The sequence below is a fragment of the Pleurodeles waltl genome, chromosome 4_2, assembly GCF_031143425.1.
Source record: "Pleurodeles waltl isolate 20211129_DDA chromosome 4_2, aPleWal1.hap1.20221129, whole genome shotgun sequence".
NCBI lineage: Eukaryota > Metazoa > Chordata > Amphibia > Caudata > Salamandridae > Pleurodeles > Pleurodeles waltl.
In genome coordinates, this window is record NC_090443.1 from 788,307,464 (window position 1) to 788,327,500 (window position 20,037).

The following is a 20,037-nucleotide window of genomic DNA, read 5'->3' on the forward strand; positions in this document are numbered from 1 at the left end:
AAAAGTCAGTAACCACCAGTACCTGTCCAAAAAGTGTGGGGGTGACCAGGGCAAAAAGGAGGACTTTCCTACAAACATTATTCCACACATAACTGCCACTCTGACATTCAAATATCTATAATGCCTAACATTCTTAACTTGGTTATTTAATTCAGCCATGATCTGTAAAGAATCAGAAAGCAGAAGTAACTCTTAGATAAAATGCAATGGAAAAAAAAAATGAAGAAACAATTCTCTTCTCACAGTTCAGTTTCACATTCAGGAGCCCCTTTTCCTGTGTCAAAATCGATTAGCAGCTTGTCACATCCGGTTTTTTAATTGTCATATCAGGTTATCAATGTCTCTTCCTGTTTTATTTCAACAGTCTCTTTCTTAAGTTTCTTAGATCAGCTCAACAATTGAGTCATTCGATCGCCTTTAGGTTACATCAAAGTACTGACTCGAAACTTCTCCATCAAAACTAAAGGACATAAACTTGTGTTGCCATTAATTTATAACTGCGTATCTGGGTCACTTTTCAACAATTCTTTTAAGTGAGCCTTCATTCCTGCCGACCTCATTCGCTCAAAATCCTTTTCCTCAAAATCTAATCCGTAACTTTGTTTCAAATGTTTTGTTTTCTCAATCTCAATATCATGTTTCTCTGCCAGCTCTGACAATATCTGATGTATCTTACTCACTTCTCTTGTAATTCTGGGGCACAAATACCTCAGCTCTTCTTCTGTGTAGGATTCTAAGGTGTTCACTCCCATCGTTCCCGCAACTAGCTCTGTTGTTTCTGTAGCTAACCTCACACAATTTATCTCCTCTTGACCCTTGGATATATTTGGAGGGGTAGTTAGACTGTCCAACCATTCACTCAATTGCTGAGCTGTCAATCCCTGTAACAAGATGTTACTTGCATTTGGCACTGGCACCTGCTGCATCGCTGCACCTGGAGTTTGCTGTGTCAAAAGTTTCAAACCTTGACTCGCACTCAGGCCATTTACTGCATCTGGAAGTCCTACAAGTGAACTAAGATCCATTAAAGGTCTGACCCATAGATGACATCATCTGTACAAGATCACTCACTCCCCTTCTCATGAGACTTTGTGACATTTCACTCTGATCTCCTGCACTTGCTTTCTTTTGTGCAAATAGAGGTACCGCTGGTCCAACAGTAATCGTTAGCGATATCGCATCTGGAGCTGCCCTGACACTTGCACCCTGTGGAAAAGTTACCCCCGTAGCCTGATTCATCACTGGTGTGAAATCTGACTGTGTTCCTGTTATGGGTGTAAACTTCAGCAAACCCTGTGGCTGTGCCGGAGGCAATAACATTGGAGTCAGCTCAGTCTGAACTAGCATTTGCTTCGGGAGCATTTGCTCCGATGGCACCACTAAGTTCGAAATCATCTCAAGAACTGGTATATCTGGATAAATTCTCTGTATCGATGGTGGATGCATCTGTGCTTGGACCACACAAGTAGTCCCTGCATTTGGTGTACTCTGTACTACCCCTTGCACCTGTCCACTATCTGTCTGCACTGGTCCCACAATGCTTGTGCTGGAGCAGTCGTAGCAGAACTAGTACTTGGACCGCCTGGATGGGTCCCATATGACAGAGGTCGATCCCTCAACAACTGTGTAATAAGATCCTCAACATCTGAATCAACATCATCTACATGGAGCTTTTTCTTTTTCTTTGCCCCTGTACTCTCACCTTCCTGACTCATCTTCCTCTGCGATTGCAGGAAACAATTTAATTCCCTGTAATGTCTCTGTTCTCCACCTTTTCTGTTCCCAATCCCACCAGGCTTCTGCTAAAGATTTTTCCACCTTTTTTATTCTCCTCTTGAATTTCATCTCTTCTTGTTGTCTGGCTACTAGCTCCCAAACCGCTAAAGCATCAAACTGTGCTGTTCTCGGTAATGGCTTTGTCTCATATAATGTCATTCGCAATTCGTCCCAAATTCTCAAATTAAATGTTCCATGCTCTGGAAATGCTAAAGCTCCTAACTTCTTTGTCATCTTGCACCACTGTTTCAACCAAAGGCATGGTGCTACACCTCACTCCTCCATCACAATATAAACTGGAGAATTTTCCGGGGGGGTCGGCTCCCCCACTGACGCCTTAATGTAAGAATCACCCTTTATGGCACTTCTAAACGCCATGAAAAACTTCATGTTGTCTATTGTATGTATTCCGATTCAATAATCAAATGACTTTTACTCCCAAGATTCCTTTCACCCGCGTACTCAACCAATTGCCTCTTACCTACAGCTGCCAAGCCGCTCGCACCTCTTCTTACTAACCAACCTATCCCAGCATGGCACACTCTGACGTCACACTGACACACTGCGGCTGACAAAGTCTTGCGGCTTGTCCTCCTAAATTTCAACTCACACAAAACGAATGCAAAATATTGCGAGCACCTTAACAAAAACCCAATAAAACAAACCTGCTGGTTTACTACAGGAAGGTACACAATCGCTTCAGAGACCTTACAGATTTTAACTAATGGCCCTTTCGCTCATATAGCTATTCCTCTTTCTCAGTCTCCCACATAGGCAAGCAAAATTCGACCCGCGAATTTCACTCTCAACTGATCAATGGGTCTGTCCTGGTGCATATAGGACTTGCCAAATTTCAGTTAAAAAATTATCTTACTCATTTAACTCACACACCGACTTGTTGACCACGCCCGATCAACCTACTAAACCAGACAGATTACAACATATATCCAAGTGTCTCCTACACTTGTCAATAAAGTCTGGAGTCTTACACCACGCAGGGTCCGTACATAACCAACAACCACATGGACAATTTTTGAGCACGAAGAGCCACACACATATGAAGTTCGACAACTTCCCTACTTGCATACTGCGGAGTACGCACTCTCCTACTAACCTCAATTGGAGTACACAAACTCCCTACTTTACCTCACATACCTCACAATTCACCTGCGATTTGCTTATGCCTGTGCAAGCGCAACCTATCACTTTCATGCTATCACAAGAATGCCGAGAACATACCCATCTTTACTAGCGGAATCCAAGATCTGGGAAAGTCATTTTTGGGCTTAAGGGGACATCATCTTTGCTACAATTGCCATTTTAGAAAAACAAAATTCAAACTTCATAAAATACGAACAAGTAACGCTAACTTAAACTATCACAATAACCAATAATCACAGCATAACTAGCTTTCCAAGGAAACTAACCATCAAGATGCTACCAAAAACTGCAAGTGAGCCTGGTCCTTAGTAAGTAAACTTACAAGGGGACGCATATAGGTCGATGAACCTTTTGGATCGCATGGAATATCCTAGTCATGTAGTGACTACCGAAAGCAGTAATCAGCATTAACAACCATTAACGTTCAATTGACAACATCTATAAACATCTATTCATGAATAACCACAACTGGGTAAAGAGTTAAACCATTTTATTTCCCTATTGATTACAATACTAAATCATATGTTAGATCAACTTTATTCCATCAGCTCAATTATTAATTTATTATTGAAACATCAAATACATAACCCACAGAAAATATATGCTTGAATGCTCCTACATAAGCCGAAAGATTCCAGCATCAATAGCAGAGTTCAGCAGATAATCATTTGTCAATGTCACCCTTAAAAAGCCTGCCTAACCAAGATTAGCATTAGCTTGTGAGACTTCATGCAAAACAATTTAGAGAAAACATGAATTTGGACAACATCTTTCTAAATGAGAATCTATCGTCAGCGCAATTGTACCTAGAAGAAAAGGCACAATTAGTCAGTCACATTTTTATAGCTACCTATCCACAGGATGGATCAGCAACAAAATCAGCCTTTGTCTTTAGGTCATCAAATGATCAGCTACGCATCAGGCTCTCAAGAGAATGAGCCCAATGACAGAATCTCGAACAGCGTCTCCTGATGTCATCAATTCACCCCTTGCATCTGAAGTTTTCGCCCCTTGTCATGACTTTTTATTAGGGTCTCCCAGTCCATCCCCCTAATTCCCAATTGGTCAGTCAGACAGCAGATATGACTTTAACCTATAGTATTTGTTAACCAAATCTACAAATTTTAATATTAGTCCTTTCACAAGATGTGGATTGGTCCCCTATACGATGTCCTCATCATCCGGCTCTTCAGGTATCTAAATTGTTGCATGTTCCTGTTCAGTCAGTCCCTCCATTGTTCAAGTCCTGGGAAAGTACATTTAGCCCACTCTACACATAATTGTATCAAATTGTCTTCATCATCTCCTGTCCGCCGGTACATTGCAGAAAATTCTAGCTAAGCAACTTTAACATCGGGTGGATCAAGGACAGGTTATGCATCCAGCTTCCTGCGACGCAGTTATTATTTCGGCTCTCCATGTGCGAGGCCTAGGAAGACTAGGCCATGATTCAGCTAAGTTAGCACTACACGTTAAGGTAAAACATAGGTTATACATTTCAATATGACATATTACTACATTATTCTACGCCGCCAGAAAAAGGATCGACTCCCTGCCTCCAATCCAAACAAGTTTTGGGGAAATAACCTCATCCAGCCAAGACCGGCAACAGCAAGGAAGCAACAAAAAGAAACTCAGAATAAATCCACCTCCCCCTCCCCCTATCGCCAACAGTAGTGATTAGAGAAAATCACCCCATGAAAATAGCCGCATCAAGTACTGACTAGGAAGACGCGATACCAGATACTCCTACACCAGGACCCCTCTACTATCCTAGGTGAAACTCAATCATATGCAATAAATCCCTAGATACCTCTAAGTACCAATGGAAATCTAGTCCAGCCAAGCTACCCATCCTGGACTCAGAACTGGTAGCAATCACAGAACATTTAGAACAAGAATCCCAGGAAGGTGACCCATTCTGCCAAAGTCCGAAACTCCACTCATCTCCAACGTACGAAGGTGAAAAAGAAGAACAGGACCTCTGGGGTATAGAACAGGTCCTCACAAGCAGATCAGCAAAGACAGAAACAGTGAGAGCCGTACAGAAAGTCCCACACAAAAGCCCAAGTGGCAGTCAGGTCAGAAGAAATGTGGGGCGCAATCCTAAATTCAATGCAAGCAACGATCGTGGCGCTGCAATTTCATTCAAATAAAATGGACATTCAAGTTGACTTGCTAAATACCCTTGCAGTATTTGTCTCTGGGATTGACAATAAGTTAGAAAAATTAAAAGCACTTACAACAAGGGCGCAAGTCAATCATTCTAATGATTGTACAATCAATCTGTGAGGAGGTAGTAGAAAAGATATCACAACTGCCGCAAATCCTAGAGGGAATACTTCAAGAAATCTGCTCCACCCGGAAGGTTGAAGATACTTGCACTAAACCACTCGCCACCAAGCTAAAATCTACACCGAGGGAGCTGAAACAAGAGGAGCAGCAGCCCGTTTCCTCTCAAGCACCTGTTTCACCAACCACAAGCAAGGAGAGAAAATCGTCTGACAGCCGCCAACTAGCAAGTGCTAGTATTGAACCCATGGAGAATCATCCTCTGCTACAGTCCATCAATAAGACCGGGAACCCTGAGTTTCCCACAACACGGATCCTTTCAAAAAGAGAATGAAAGCGGGCAAGGAAGGGAAGGAAGTCCACACAACTACATCATCCAATTGCCATAAAAAGCACTGATACTAGCCTAAAGGAATTACCTAAAGACCATGCAACGTCAAATGGAGGGTATAATAGAGACATTACTGCCCACAGTAGTACAAGCTCCAATACAATAGTAGATGTGATAACAATCCCCGGCTCAGCCACCAGAGTATAAAACCAAAATACCTCACGCCTGCGCTGCACCCCCAACTAACATTGGCCAATGTGGGCAGCAAGGGTCACAAGCCTGTTACTGGTCAGTGGGAAGATGGTTGTAAGGAGCAAAACCTGCACATAGAGCAAAACCAGCCACTTATATCAGACACGAATGCCCAGGAGTTCATTCGCCAGTTATTGTGGATTCCAGAATATACCGCCAGGTCCCCCACAGATATTCTCAATCCCTCTTCTATTCTAAGAATCATAAAAGCCTTACCGGATCTTCAGTCTGTAGCCTCAGAAGACCTTGCAGCAATACAATTTATTCAAGCAAGAGGCAACCAACACACGGACCCAACACTCATCATCTTCTCGGCACCAGATATCCCAAAGCGGATCATGAAAAGAAAGGGCCTGTTGAAAGCCTGGGGCATGAGGTGACCATCTACAAAGGAGAGCGCTATCCAACTCCGTTGCTAGCCTCACAATCCCTGGGAAATCCCAAAGGTACATGGTCAGTTTTGAAAGGAGTACATCTGGCCAGCAGACCCATTGAAGAAAGGTCCAGTGAGAATTGTCCACCTATGCACCGGCTGACAGTCCAAGTATGGAGAGAAGAAGGGAGGGAAAGAGTGGTCTTGGGTCAACAATTGTATCCGGAAAGGGAATGGGCAGCGACAAATTTACCTCCAAGACTGATGGGCAACAATTGAGTAGGTAAGGATTAACTCGCACACGGCATAATATCCGTTTGATCTTGGAACGTCGGTGGCCTCCGGGCAAAACTGGAAGATCCTGCAGTAATACATTTTTTCAGTACCTTCGACATTTTACTCCTACAGGAATCCTGGGCAATGGAATCAATACCGATAATCGGATTCTTGGAATATCTTAGCCCAGCAACAAAAACAAATAGGCCCGGAAGGCCGAAGGGAGGCCTAGACATCTACGTTAGTACGAGCCTTTTGGTAAAAATCTCTGAGCATAAGGAGGAAGACCAACCCTTTCAATTACTCCGGCTGGACGATTGGGGGAAAACTACACAGGAACCATTGATTCTGGTTAACATATACATCAATCCAAATAATAAAAATTTGAAGCAAACAAATTGCTAACGCAACTGTTAAGGATAAAAAGCACAGTAAAACTGGCATTCTGGCTAATGTCGGGCGACTGCAATCTTGGCTTATTCCACAACCCCAGTGAGGATCACATTCAAACAGTGGCAAGGATGCTCAGCCAAACCCTCCCAAACAACAACAGGAAAGATAAAATAGGGGAGAGTTTTATACACACCTGTGAATCAGTAGGCCTCTTCGTGCTAAACGGACGGAAGTGCCCTGATATTCCACCAGCATGGACAAGATTCTCCGGGAAATAGGTTTCCTATCTAGATTAAACCCTGGTGTCCCCTGCTCTATATAAGTTAGTAAACACCTTTACCATCATGGACCGCACGGAAAGTTATCACAAGCCACGGGTATTCAGGATCTGTGCATCACCACAAAAACAGAAGAAAGCGGTAGCCCTAACAGGGACATTGGGCACCGAAAATCTAAAGCAACTTAAATGGTCCTCTGACACCATTGAAAGCCAAGCAGATGAGGCCCTACAAAATCTAGAGTCAATGACCACAAGTGGGGCAAAGTTGACAACAGTTTGGGAGTCTTTTGCTATCGACTTCCTAAAAAAAGATTCCTTGAAAAACACGAGAAAGGGAGTACCATTGAACCACCTCCAAAGTTCACTTTTACCACTGTCAGTGTGCAAAAGGAAATCAGCGGTAGGTAAACTGTTAAGGTCACTGCGTAAATGTCCAGATAATGGATCAATATCGACCTCGTTGAGAGAGCAAAGGAAATGGTACAAAAGGGATCTATGGACCTTTCAAAAAGGCCAACAGGAGGCCCTGTGGGCCAAACTACATTTTGCGATCAAAACATCCGACTCCAAAAGGTTTTGGAAAATCATCAATACAATAGACAATGGCGCAAAAGCAGGCAATAATGCAAATATAGCAGAGGAAGTATGGGTATCCCATTTAAAGTCCCCTCTAAAAGAACTGCCCATCGAAGAAGGCCATCAAATTCAGGGGCATTTGATTGGCTGGGAACCCAACATCCCTGATCCTTTGAAATTTACGGCACCAGAACTCTTAAAAATCATTGGAAAGTCACGAACGGACTACGCCCCCGGCCCTAATGGCCTACCCCAAGCATTATTCAAACAAGAAATGGAAAGGTGGGCCAATTTCCTGGCTGCAATGTTCAACGACGGGCTCACTACAGGCAATGTCCCAGCATCTTGGAAAGGCTCAATAATCCACCCCATAAAGAAGGGTGGGAGCGCGCTTTCCCCAAGTAACTACAGACTAATCAGCCTTTTAGACGTTGACCTCAAGTACTTTTCTTGCTGTGCTAAATCATCAAGAAGCCTGGATCACAGATAACGACATTCTACCCCTTAACCAAACCGCCTTCACTAAGCACCAATGAACATTAATAAACCTTATGGGGCTAGGTCTGATCATAAATAGAGCAAAAGCAAAGGGGACTCCAACCTATTTATGTTTTGTTGACTTTAAAGCTGCTTTTGACTGTGTCTCCCGTGGCAAATTGTGGGCTAAATTACTACTGTGGGGGCTGCCGCATTCTATTTTAAACGTCATTAAAATGATATTCTCTAATACTTGGGTGAAGGTGAAATTGTGGGAAGGCTCTCACCTATCCAGGGCTATCAAAACAACAGTGGGTGTGAAGCAAGGCTGTGTATTGGCCCCAACCCTCTTCAACCTGTACATAGCAGATCTCCCCACCAAGTTAAATGGTCATTCCTCCCACTTTCCCTCACTGGGCGGTCAACAAGTATCCAATCTGCTATATGCAGATCACCTACTACTAATCAGCAATTCCAGAATAGGCATGCAGAAATTGTTAAAGGCATTAGAAGAATACTCAGGATCTAATGATTTAGAAATCAATCATAAAATGTCTAAAATGATTATCCTAAACTGCAGGCCAAACAGCCAATGTAAATGGCATATGAATGGGAAAACCCTAGAGGAAGTAACATCATATAGATACCTAGGATTTGTGGTGGACGCCAGAGGTAATTACTCGCCACAAAAAGAAGCAATAAAAAACAAGACGCAGGCCCTCACTTACGCTTTTTGTAAGCTAGCAAATTCAACCTGCAGTCATGCTCTGATCTCATTAACAGCCGTAATGAGAGCGAAACTACTTCCCACTATCACCTATGGGACCGGAATAATGAGGGGGATGGAAGTAGGTCTACTAGATAAGCTTGTGATAAAGACCTATAAGCGCGTTTTTCGGCTCCCCGGGCGGGCCTCCCCAGCCCAGGTCAGACTGGAATTCATGCTGGTCAAACAGTCATTAGCCTGACCCGCGGCATACATTAAATGCTGCTACAAACTGAGCCGTGCTTTAAAAGGGTCCTTATCCTATCTAGTCTGGCAGGAAATTATCCTAGAAATAGGGAGCTGCAACTACATAAGGCATCTAGAAAAAAGTCTTTTGAACTTTTCTACCCATCCCCGCTTTCAATAAAGCCGTGAATAAAGAAAGCAAACTACAGAGATGGCTAGAAGATAGTGACTCATTGACCAAAAGGGAGCATAGTTGGTTGATCCTTAACTCCTACAAAACGCTTAAAGAATCACTACTTATGGCTGGCTCCTACTCACGGAAAATAAAGCATTCCTTTCTCAGACTTAGGCCGGGTGAAGTCCCAACGTTAGACCTCATGCCAAAATGGTAGAAGAAGCTGCAAGTAGGCCCCCAGGAGTGCCGTCTCTGTCATCTAGCAGAAGAACACTTGGTGCATGTGGTCTGCATTTGTCCAGCATTGGCGGTTGAAAGGAGACTCTTGCTGAAAAAAGAATTAAACAGTTTAAGAATTAGTTCCTACAGACAAGCATTAATTGCAGCTTTAACCCTCGTAACACAATATTGAACATTAGGCTGGTTAAATTTTTGGAAATTTTCTCTCTCAAAATCTCAGCCTCTCGAAATAACCAAGTCATTGGGAGGGTGGAAACAATAACAAAATCCCTATAACCCACTCTGAATATACTAATGAAGGGAAGGCTATGAGGTAGTGGACTCGGGTTGCTTTGCAGATTGGTAATAAAGTCTGGTACTAACAATCAAACTTACGTAGGGGTAAACAAAATCAACAGAAGATCTTTTCCCTCTTTGTCCAATTTAAAAAAATGTCTCATTGGTTTATTTCTATTCTCTTTTACATTTCTATGTGGAAGGAAATTTCATATGTCATTTCATTTTAAACACAGGACCTTTTAAGCTGTATTTGCCTTACCTATACTAAGTTTGTTTTGTTGCCCTATTAATATTAATGTCATATAGCATTAGTAAGTTCTTTTTTTAAAAGAAATACGTGTAAGGAAATTTTATATATTTTTTTCATTAAGATCTGTAATTACCTTATTGCACTAAAATTGCTTTCTTAAACTTTTATGTGGAAGGAAAAGTTTTATGGTTTTAATTAACTAATAAACTTATGTTATTCTCTCTACATTATTCTTGTATATTTTCCATTATTTCACACAGTTTCAGTTACATTAGTACAATCTTGTATAAATGTCTGTCATGCCCCGAGGGCACATTCTCAAACGTGGCCATTATTTTCCCTACGATTAATTTCTCTACCAATTTTTTCATTATTCAAACACATAAACATCATTAATAATTTTGTAATTAGCATATCTGCTTCAGCACGGCCAAAATATAAATATCATGTCACAGGCTGCCCCATTTTTTTAACTCTCTTTTTGATTAATCTTTCCCAAGATGCACTAGCTTCAAACTTGATGACTAAATAATTAAAAGAGCATTTGGACTTCATTTTTGTTGGTCCACAGATCATTACAAATTAAGTTTGCAGGTTGACCTTGAGATTCAGTTTTATCATAATATTGTTAAAACCAGACAGCTTTGACTGCATTAAAAAGCACTGGAACTGCAAGCAAACCGATGTTGGGGATGCCTGTGCTATATGTCAATCTTATCATAATTCCATAATTCAACACCTAGGTATTCACAAGAGGGTACTCATTCAGTCTGAGCTTGTTCCAGGGTGAGCAAGGAGTGGTGTATGCATGATTTGCCTCCCAATACTCTTCCAGATCTATCCAATCAGGTAATGTTATAGTTGAGAGGGACTAGGTTGTCCGGAATTGGTGAGGAGATGTCATTAAGCCAAGTTTCAGTTAAGATTAGGAGGTCAAGGTCATGTGCAAGGATGTGATTGGCAATATCCACTGCATGTGTTACTGCTGACCTGTTGTTAAGAAGTATGGATTTGATGTGAGATTTGGTTACTAGTCTGTCTTGGTGTTCAGTGAGGATGTGTACTACATTGAGCTTATTCATGGTTCTATGGTAGTGGCGGGGTCTCTGAACGGGCTGGAAGGAGTAGTCTCGATAGGGCCAGGGACAGTTGAAGGTGACAAATTCCTATAAGTGGGGGAGTGTGCTAACAGAAGGGAGTGAATATCAGTATCAAATAAGTGATATATAACCCTCTGGGGTCTGGAGGAATGATTGTGATAAGATTGAACTCTCCAATATAAGAGAGGAAAGCTTTCCTTAAACAATGTCACATGTCCTGAAAAATTGGATGTTCCCTTGAGGGTGAATTATAATGTTTAGATTGTGAGAAACTGTCACTCCAAGCTGCCCAGTTAAGAATCCAGAGTTACTGCATTTCCTGTTTATGATGGGATGAGGTCCCCTAAGGGATGCCATGGGCACTTTGAGTGTTGCTGTGCATTATTCTTGAAGTAATCCTTGACAACTAGAGTGTTAGGTTGATGTTGTAGTACAATCAATCACCTGTATTGAGCCCAGAGAGCTTTAAATAATCTGCCTGGAAGATCATTGAGTGGTCCTTTTTGGGATTCAAATAAATGTTCCAGATCTTGATAACCCTGGCACAGTGGCAGCTGATTCACCCTTTGTCACTTTAATATTATTGAACGTTTCACTTTCTATAGGAATTTCAAGACTTCTGAGATGAGAGCTGGAATTTAAGTTCTATACATTCTGCCACTGAAAGCGTGAAGGAGCAACTAGTGACTACTGGTTAGATTCCTAAAATTTGGGAACTAGTCTGGAGGAAAATTGCACACAAAAAGAGGTTGGCCCATCCTGTCCTTTCTGATCAAGGCACTTGAACTGTGATTTTGCCACCATTTGCTGGTTGTAAACAGAAACAACAAGTTTCTATTGATCTGATCAAGTTACACCACGTGGCCAGTTCTCCACATTAGGCCACAAGTGTATCTGGGTAGTTTCTTATCTCCTCTCTCCAGCTTGCAAGAGATCCCTCAACGTCCGTTAAGCAGTCCTAATATTTTTACTCCCCAGCTGGGGTCTTCTGATGCTGATCTTGCTCTCATGCCTAATACTACTGCCAACACAGGATACATTTCTGATGTGAGTGTACCATTTTCTACAGCTGCTCCTAACAATTACATTGTTTATTATAAGCTGCCTTTGGAGGTACCTACCTGTTCTACCTTGCATCATGAGTTTCCTTATTTTACTCAGACTTCCTCTGGTTGTTTTGCCGATATTGATGGTTTTTCATCAGGTTCTTCATGTACTTCCTTGCATTGAGCAATTGAGCTGTTGTTTTGGTTGAAAAAGAGGTATTTGATTTCTCCATGGTACTACCTTTGGATTTCTATTACGCAGTTTTTTCTCTTCATGTGGATTGAATTTGTTACCGTTTTTTTTTTTTTTGCTGTTGAATGAACACCATCTTCCGGACTGATCTTTGCCAGAACTGGTAGCTGAAGTATTTATGCCACATTCTTCCTCACATAAGTTCTGTCCAAAGAGACTTGCCACATGTGAACACTACTGCATTTCCCATCCATGATGGTACCCTTTGGGATAATATCCCCTATGACATTTTTGGTCTCACAGACACATTGAAAATTTCTTACATCTTTAAGATTGCTATGAATGACATTGTCACCCCAGATTCCATTTCTGATGAATAGGATGTTACAACTGTTTCTAATATACTATCTAAATCAGAATCTTATACAGTATTTGAAAATGAGGATTGGTGTGTAACAAGTCTGCAAACTATGGTGAAATGTTTTGCTACAATCACTATGCACATCACTATTTACACAGAACTAGTACTCCAAGTGCTGTTTGTAACTATACACAGCGAGAACACTGCCTAACACCACCTGTAGAATGTCCCCAATAAATATTGAAAAGGTTCCTTTCTTTTTTTGGTCATCTCGCCACATAACCTGTTTGTTCTTATTATGGGGTATACCGTCTCAAACGAGGAAAAATGTGCTCACACAAACAAAATGTATTTATTCTGACTTCCTCAATTCCCAACTAACCCGAAAGTGTTAGGAATATTGGAGAAACAATGTTGATTTGACATCAAATAGGGTACACAACACTGACAGGTGCAGGGCACTGTTAATTAGGGCTTCCCAAAACCCTCAGCAAATAATATTTTTAAACAGGACAGCATAACAAGCCTTTGGGCCTGATTTAGATCTTGCCTGCAGTTTTCTTAGTTCCTCCATGGCAGCGGTTTCCAGTACTCCGCCAAGCTGATGGAATTCCACCTGCCATATTGCAATGTACGGCAGCTGAACCTCCATCTGGGTTGACAGAGTGTAGTCCGTCACATAAGCAGTTTCCTGATGCCAATTTAGCAGATTCCTGTGCTGGCTAACAGTACTCCATCAGGGTGGTGGGATTGTGGCAATCATACTTAGATTTCACTGTTGTGCTGGTGTTGTTCTAGTGGCAGACTCCTGACAGCTGGAGTATGTGGTGGGACACGCTCAACACTGTACTATATCTGTGGATATTGTCATGATGCAAGCAGCACACATCAGATGTATTTTGGCCTATTGAGTACACCTGCGTACCACACAATGGACACACTCCATTTCAGATCATGATCCCTTGTCATTCGACTGCATAACACCATTTTGCTGCTGAATGTGCCACACAGAATTTGGGTAATTTACCTTTTTCTCCCTTTTTTGATTCTTCAGTTGTTTAATGTGGGTCCTAGATTAAATTCTAATTTTTTTACTCATAATAGCAGGGAGGAAAAATCCCTGCTTTACAGAGGGAGAAATGTCAGTCATGGTGAAGGAAATCATTAGAGTAGAGCCACAGTTGTTTAAAGCCCAAGTGCAAAATTACAACCATAGCTCAAAAAAGACAAATGTGGTCCATAATAGCTGACAGAGTGATTGCTATAGCAAACAACCTGCCCATATAGGAGGATATTTGGTGGTTCTCCCAGCCCCTCCTACATCTTAACCCCTGGGAGCAGAAGGTCTTGTAGATACTATGTACTGAAGAATTGACATGAATCCCTGGTGTCATGGAGACTGTTAAGTTATACGTTTGAATGTCTCACTAAACATTAATGCCATTTTTGCTCTTAATTTAGATGTTGATAATGTGTTTTGTACCTTTGTAAACAAATAAATTTAACTTTTTTCTCATCTATTGTTATCATCAAATTAGTAACATTATAGTACTATCTCACGTTTTAATATTGGCCAATATGTGTGGTCAATATATGTGTTGTTCTTCATTGAGCATTTCTTGCTTTTGCTTGTTTCTCTGTTTATTTGTTAACAGGTTCAATACTCCATCTATTATGCCATGAAGGTATGGTGCCCGTACATGTTTCATCACACGTATTAACATTTTTCACAAATATAATTATTTATTAAATGTGTGTACATCCTCACTGCCTATATTGTACTAGGCTTGTCCAACGTATAATTTTGCAAGTGTTGTATTATGTTAAATTGAAATGACTAAAACTATCATGATGCCTCATTTTTTGTATCTGGAAAATAATTTTAAAATGTGATGTTGGCCATTCTCTCTTTTCTTCCATATATGCACATATGTTAAAGTGTTATGCATTTGTCATCCTCCATTTTATGATGTGCATGAAAATGTCATTATTATATTTAGTATGTTTTCACTTTCCTGTCATTTCATTAAATTGATGTATGGTTTTTCACAAGTTATAGAATGTTGACCTAAAGTTTGTCTTCTATGTTGTATGCAAAATATAAGTTGTAATTTACTTTGCAATGTGTATATGATGACTAATGCTAAAACTCCTACTAAGTTGTATAATAGTCTGAATTTTATTCTGCTAGGCATTGGAAAGATTTACGTCTCATTTCTCTTCTCTGGGTTTAATATGTGGTATATTTTATGTACACTTCCTAAGTAATCCTTTTCTGTTCAGGACATCTTTTTACCTGCTTTTTTCAAGTTTACATGTGTGTAATTGTATTTGTTTGTGTAATCACCAAAAAGCCACAGGGGTATGCTGCTGTTCTGTATATATTGATCCTGGGAAACAATTGTGATGTACAAATCAGGTAAGCAGACAACTTGCACACTGATTGAATGGAAGTTCTTCCAATTGTGGCAGACCTGTTCTCTGTTGAGTGGTGGTGCTAAGCCAATATGTGTGCCATCAGCTGCTCCAACCACATGTTGTATGCTACCCAAAGTATAAAGGTCTCCCTTCGCACTGGCAAAATCCTCATTTCACGGAAACTGGATGAAGCTGTTGATGTGTCTCATCATTGAAGAAAGAACTTCTTGTAGACTTCTTGTAGACACCACTGAAAGTTGGTTGTGACATGCCACCAGATACTGCCACAGTGTTTTGGAATGATCATGTGGCCACAAAATGGAGTTCTGCCATGATTTTGACCATTGGTGTAATTGATGTGGCATTCCTATTGTGAGGCAGAAGATCTGGCTTCAGCTGCTGACATAAATCAAGAATGTTTTTGATAATATCCAATTCTTGGTAACAAGGTCTGGAAATGGTTGAAAGGCTTGTGGCTGTCTACGTCTACCTCTCCCTGGGTCCATAAATCCACAATGAAGAAAAAAGAAAAATATTACATCAAATGTGCAAACATTTCTTTGATATTCAACACAATTCTAATGTGTTCGTAAAATTCGACATGTTTTTGTAACATATCTGTACACAATATTTTTTAGTAATGGAAAATAATATATATATATTTTTACATGTTTGGTAATTAAAAGAATGTGTAAATAATACATATTAAATGTATTCTTTACACATTATTTGTTATAAAGAAAAATCTAAAAAATACATTAACATGATCATAAACTAAATCATACAACTATTGCATTTAAACACAGTATCGCACTACATAATACTGTTATAATTTAACAAAAATGAGTAATGTTCGCATTTGGTACTTGTAAACAAACTAGCCACCATTTTGAGTAGTGGTGATGCACTTAACATTAAAAAATACACTGTTTCAGAGTCCAAAATGTTGTCCGCCTGACCTTGCCATCATAACATTTGCAAACTGTGGGAAGGTCCTCCTGTTTGCCCTGGTCACCCCCAAACGTTTTGACTGATACTGGTGGTTACTGAGTCTGACTGTGCCCTGGGCACTGCTAACCAGTACCAGGGCCAGAGCTCTGTGTAAAATGGATAATGCAAAATAGGCTAATTATAATTGGCTGTACCAACATACCTAAAAGTCCCTAGCACATGGTAGGACATGTAAGCGTAGGGACCCCAACATCAATAGGTACACTGGTGTGGTGTCCAGTGTCATTTTAAAAGCAGGCCTGCCGTTTTGGCTGCTTTTAAGTAAAATTTAACCCCAAATTCGACTTTGGAATTAAAAGTACTTTCAAAGTCGTAAGCTATCCTATTTTTACATATGTCACCCCTAAGGTATGCCCTAAGGTCCCCCAGCAATGATAGGTACAGTGCTGTGGTGCTGTGGTGCCCCGTGTCATTTTAAAAGCAGGTCTCCCTTGTTGGCTGCTTTTAAGTTAAAGTTAACCCCCGATTTGACTTTGGAATTAAAAGTACTTCTAAAGTCCTAAGCTACTTTATTTTACATATGTCACCCCTAAGGTATGCCCTGAGGGCCCCCAGGGTTGGGTACAGCGTAACTACAAGCAGGGACTTTATAAAATATGTTTTATAAGCCCGGGTGAGGGATACTAGCCACATTCATTCCCCCCATTGTAGTGAATGGGCTCTGTAGGCTAACGTGGGGAGACTTTATTTTAAAACAATAAAGTACTTTTTTCAATAGGAAGGAGCTAAAAATAGCAAGTTTGGTATCAAATTAAAAGTTATAATAAATCCAACAACTTGCCACTGTTTAATTTAATATTACTTGAACAGGGAAAGTTTTTTAGTAATCTTGCTAAAAGTTACTAACTTCCGCTCTGTAGTGCCCTTCTCTGATTGGTCAGCCTCTGGCATCCTGAGCCAGGCTGCCTTGATTAGGTGCAAAGTAGGCTGGCCTGAAACAAAGGAAGCATCTGGTGGGAGGAGATCTGCCTCAGCAGATGGTGGAAGAGGATGGGGGAGAGCAGCCAAACTGGACTTCAAAGGAGGGAAGGACATTTGAGACAGCAATTGCACTGACCCCTTTTCCTGCAGCCCCAGACAAGCAGGTGCCCCCTGATAAGATTAATAGAGGGCTGGAAAGGGCTGAGTTAAATGAACCTTAGCCACACCAGTGGGTGGACTCAGCCAGATCTAAACTTAAAGATTTAATTTTTGCTATCTTTGATTTCTGAGGAATGTTCCTCCCTGGGATTGATTTTTGCCACACTTCCCAGGAAGTGTGTTTATGTTATGTTGATACAGCCTCGCACTGTAAAATACTGGGATAGGGTGGGGGCTTGAAACAGGGGAGCGCGTCAGTTGCTGAGAGTCTCCATCCCGGTCATACCTGGAATAAACTCATCTCCTATTACGTGAGTGCGAACTTTGTTTTCTACCATGGCAACGAGGGTGGCTTCGTGACCGGGAGGAGAGACAGCATTTCTGGTGTTCTGGAGGTCCGTGTAGCTGATTTTACGGCGATCTATGGCATTTCTGCAATTTTTTGACGCTCCGTGCTACTTTGACGCTGCGCTCTGGAGCAGGTGTTTGACGGTGTCCACTACGGCAGGAAGAGGTGAAACACTCTATTTTGAGATATGTTGTGGGCGTTAACGTACCACAGAGCCTGCTTATTTCAGTGTGGCTCGAGCACGCTTCTGTGAAGGAGTTGCCTAGCAACCGCTGTCCTTTACAATATTTCCTCCGGCATGGCTCGAGAATGCTTTTAACATGGTTGCCTAGAAACAGCCGTTCATGACAACCTCCATTCAGGTTGCGTCCTTCGCTGCCTAGGAACTATTCTACATGTCCTTGTTTGGCAAAACCTTTTTTTGGTGACATTTCTCCATTTTATATCAGTTTTTGGAGCCCTAATCCTTCTTTTGAACATATGTGTTAGTGGTATAATCATTCTGGCAGACAACTTAAAGTGACAAAGATAAACAGTTGTTTGTAGTTCTTCAAGGCCTACATTTCCCCTTATTATTATATTCTGGAGGGTTTTGCAGCTCCTGTGTTCTTCCTTAACACTCCTGGTGAACCTATAACAGCCTGGGAAGATTGGAAGAGGGCTTTGAAGCCTATGTTTGGCTGTGGGGGGCTGATATTTTTACTGCATCTAGAAAATTGGCGATGCTCAAACATTGCTTGAGGGTGGAGGGAAGGCGCGTATTAAAAAAACTTGTCTGACCCGCATGATGAAGATGATCAAGACAAAGATGAGTATGAAACCACGATAGAACAGCTAGATGTGAATTTTGGAAAGAAAATAAATGTTGTGGTGGAACGATTTAAATTTTAACAAAGATGCTAGTTACCCAGCAAGTCAGTGGGTAGTTATGTTGCTGGATTAAGGTTTTGATATCCTCATGTGACTAAACATTTTCAGGATGAGATGTTAAGAGACCAGCTGGTTTTAAAGGTGAATAGCAAAAAAATACAGGAGAAACTGTTGAATACAGAGGATTTGACTCTGCAGATGGCGATAGACATAATGAAAAGAGTGGAAATATCTAATGAGGGTTTAAAAGAGTTGTCAACCCCTGTGGGAACAGTAAATTCGGTGAATGCTGAGGATCTCAAACTAAAGAAGATAGATCAACCCAGTGCTTCTACGAAGTCAGAGGAGAAAACCGATTTGGTTTGTTTTAATTGCGGGTTAAAGGGACATATAGCAACTAATTCTCGTTGTCCTGCAGTTGTTCAGATTTGCAAGAGATTTAAATCAAAATGGAATTTTGCCAGGGTATGCACAGGGGGACAGTTTGGTGTGAAGATGGTTAAAAGGATGATCAGTTCTGTAGATTGTGACAACATTGACAATGATGCTCAGCAATTCATATTGCAGGTTGTGGATGTTGGAAGTGTAAATGCGACTGGACCTTACTATGTCATCAACACTGATGGGGTTGAGATCAAAGTGATGGCTGATTCGGGGGCACATTACTTTCTGATTGGGAAAGAGAACTTGTCAAAATTTCCAAATGGTGAAATCAAACCTCCTGATGTGCGTTTAGTTGTGTATGGAAATAAGCCAATAGATATAGTGGGTTACATGGAGGCCAAGTTGGAGTTTCATAGCGTTGCAGTATTTTCCAAGGTGTAGTTTGTTGAAGATGGTGCCAATCCTTTAGGGTGGCCACAAGAAAATGATTATGAAATATGGTTAGATCCCAACCATCCTGAACAGGTGCTGGGGGGAGGCACTGTTGTAGCAGGCAATGTTGTAGGCAATGTGCAGAATGTACATTTTGTGGAAGATTACACATAGGTATTCGGGAAGGAGTTGGGAAAAATGAAGGGTTTCATGCACAAGATTATTTTGAAGGAAAATGCTGTTCCCAAAGCTCATAAGCCATGATCTGTTCCCATTGTGTTGAGGGAGCAGTTAGTTCAAGAGTTGACAAAGTTGTTTGAGCAGGATGTGATTGAACAGATCAAAGCTTCTGAATGGTTAGCTCCTGTGGTGATAGCGAGGAAAATTAATGGGATCTATCCTTATGTGTGGACCTTCGAGATCTGAATGTGGCAATTTGGGTCGATAGACATCCACTACCAAACATCGGGGAAATGTTGTCAACTTTGAAGAGAGCTAGAGTGTTTTCCACATCAGATGTGCCATCTGCTTACCACCAGGTAATGTTGCATCCTAATTCTCTTGCACTGACATCTTTTATCACACCAGAGGGTGCTTACAGATATAAGCACATGCCATGTGGTCTGGCGTCGGCGTCAATAGTTTTTCAAAGGGCGATGCACCATTTGTTGAAAGATATTCCCCAAGTAGCTTATTTTTTAGGATGACAT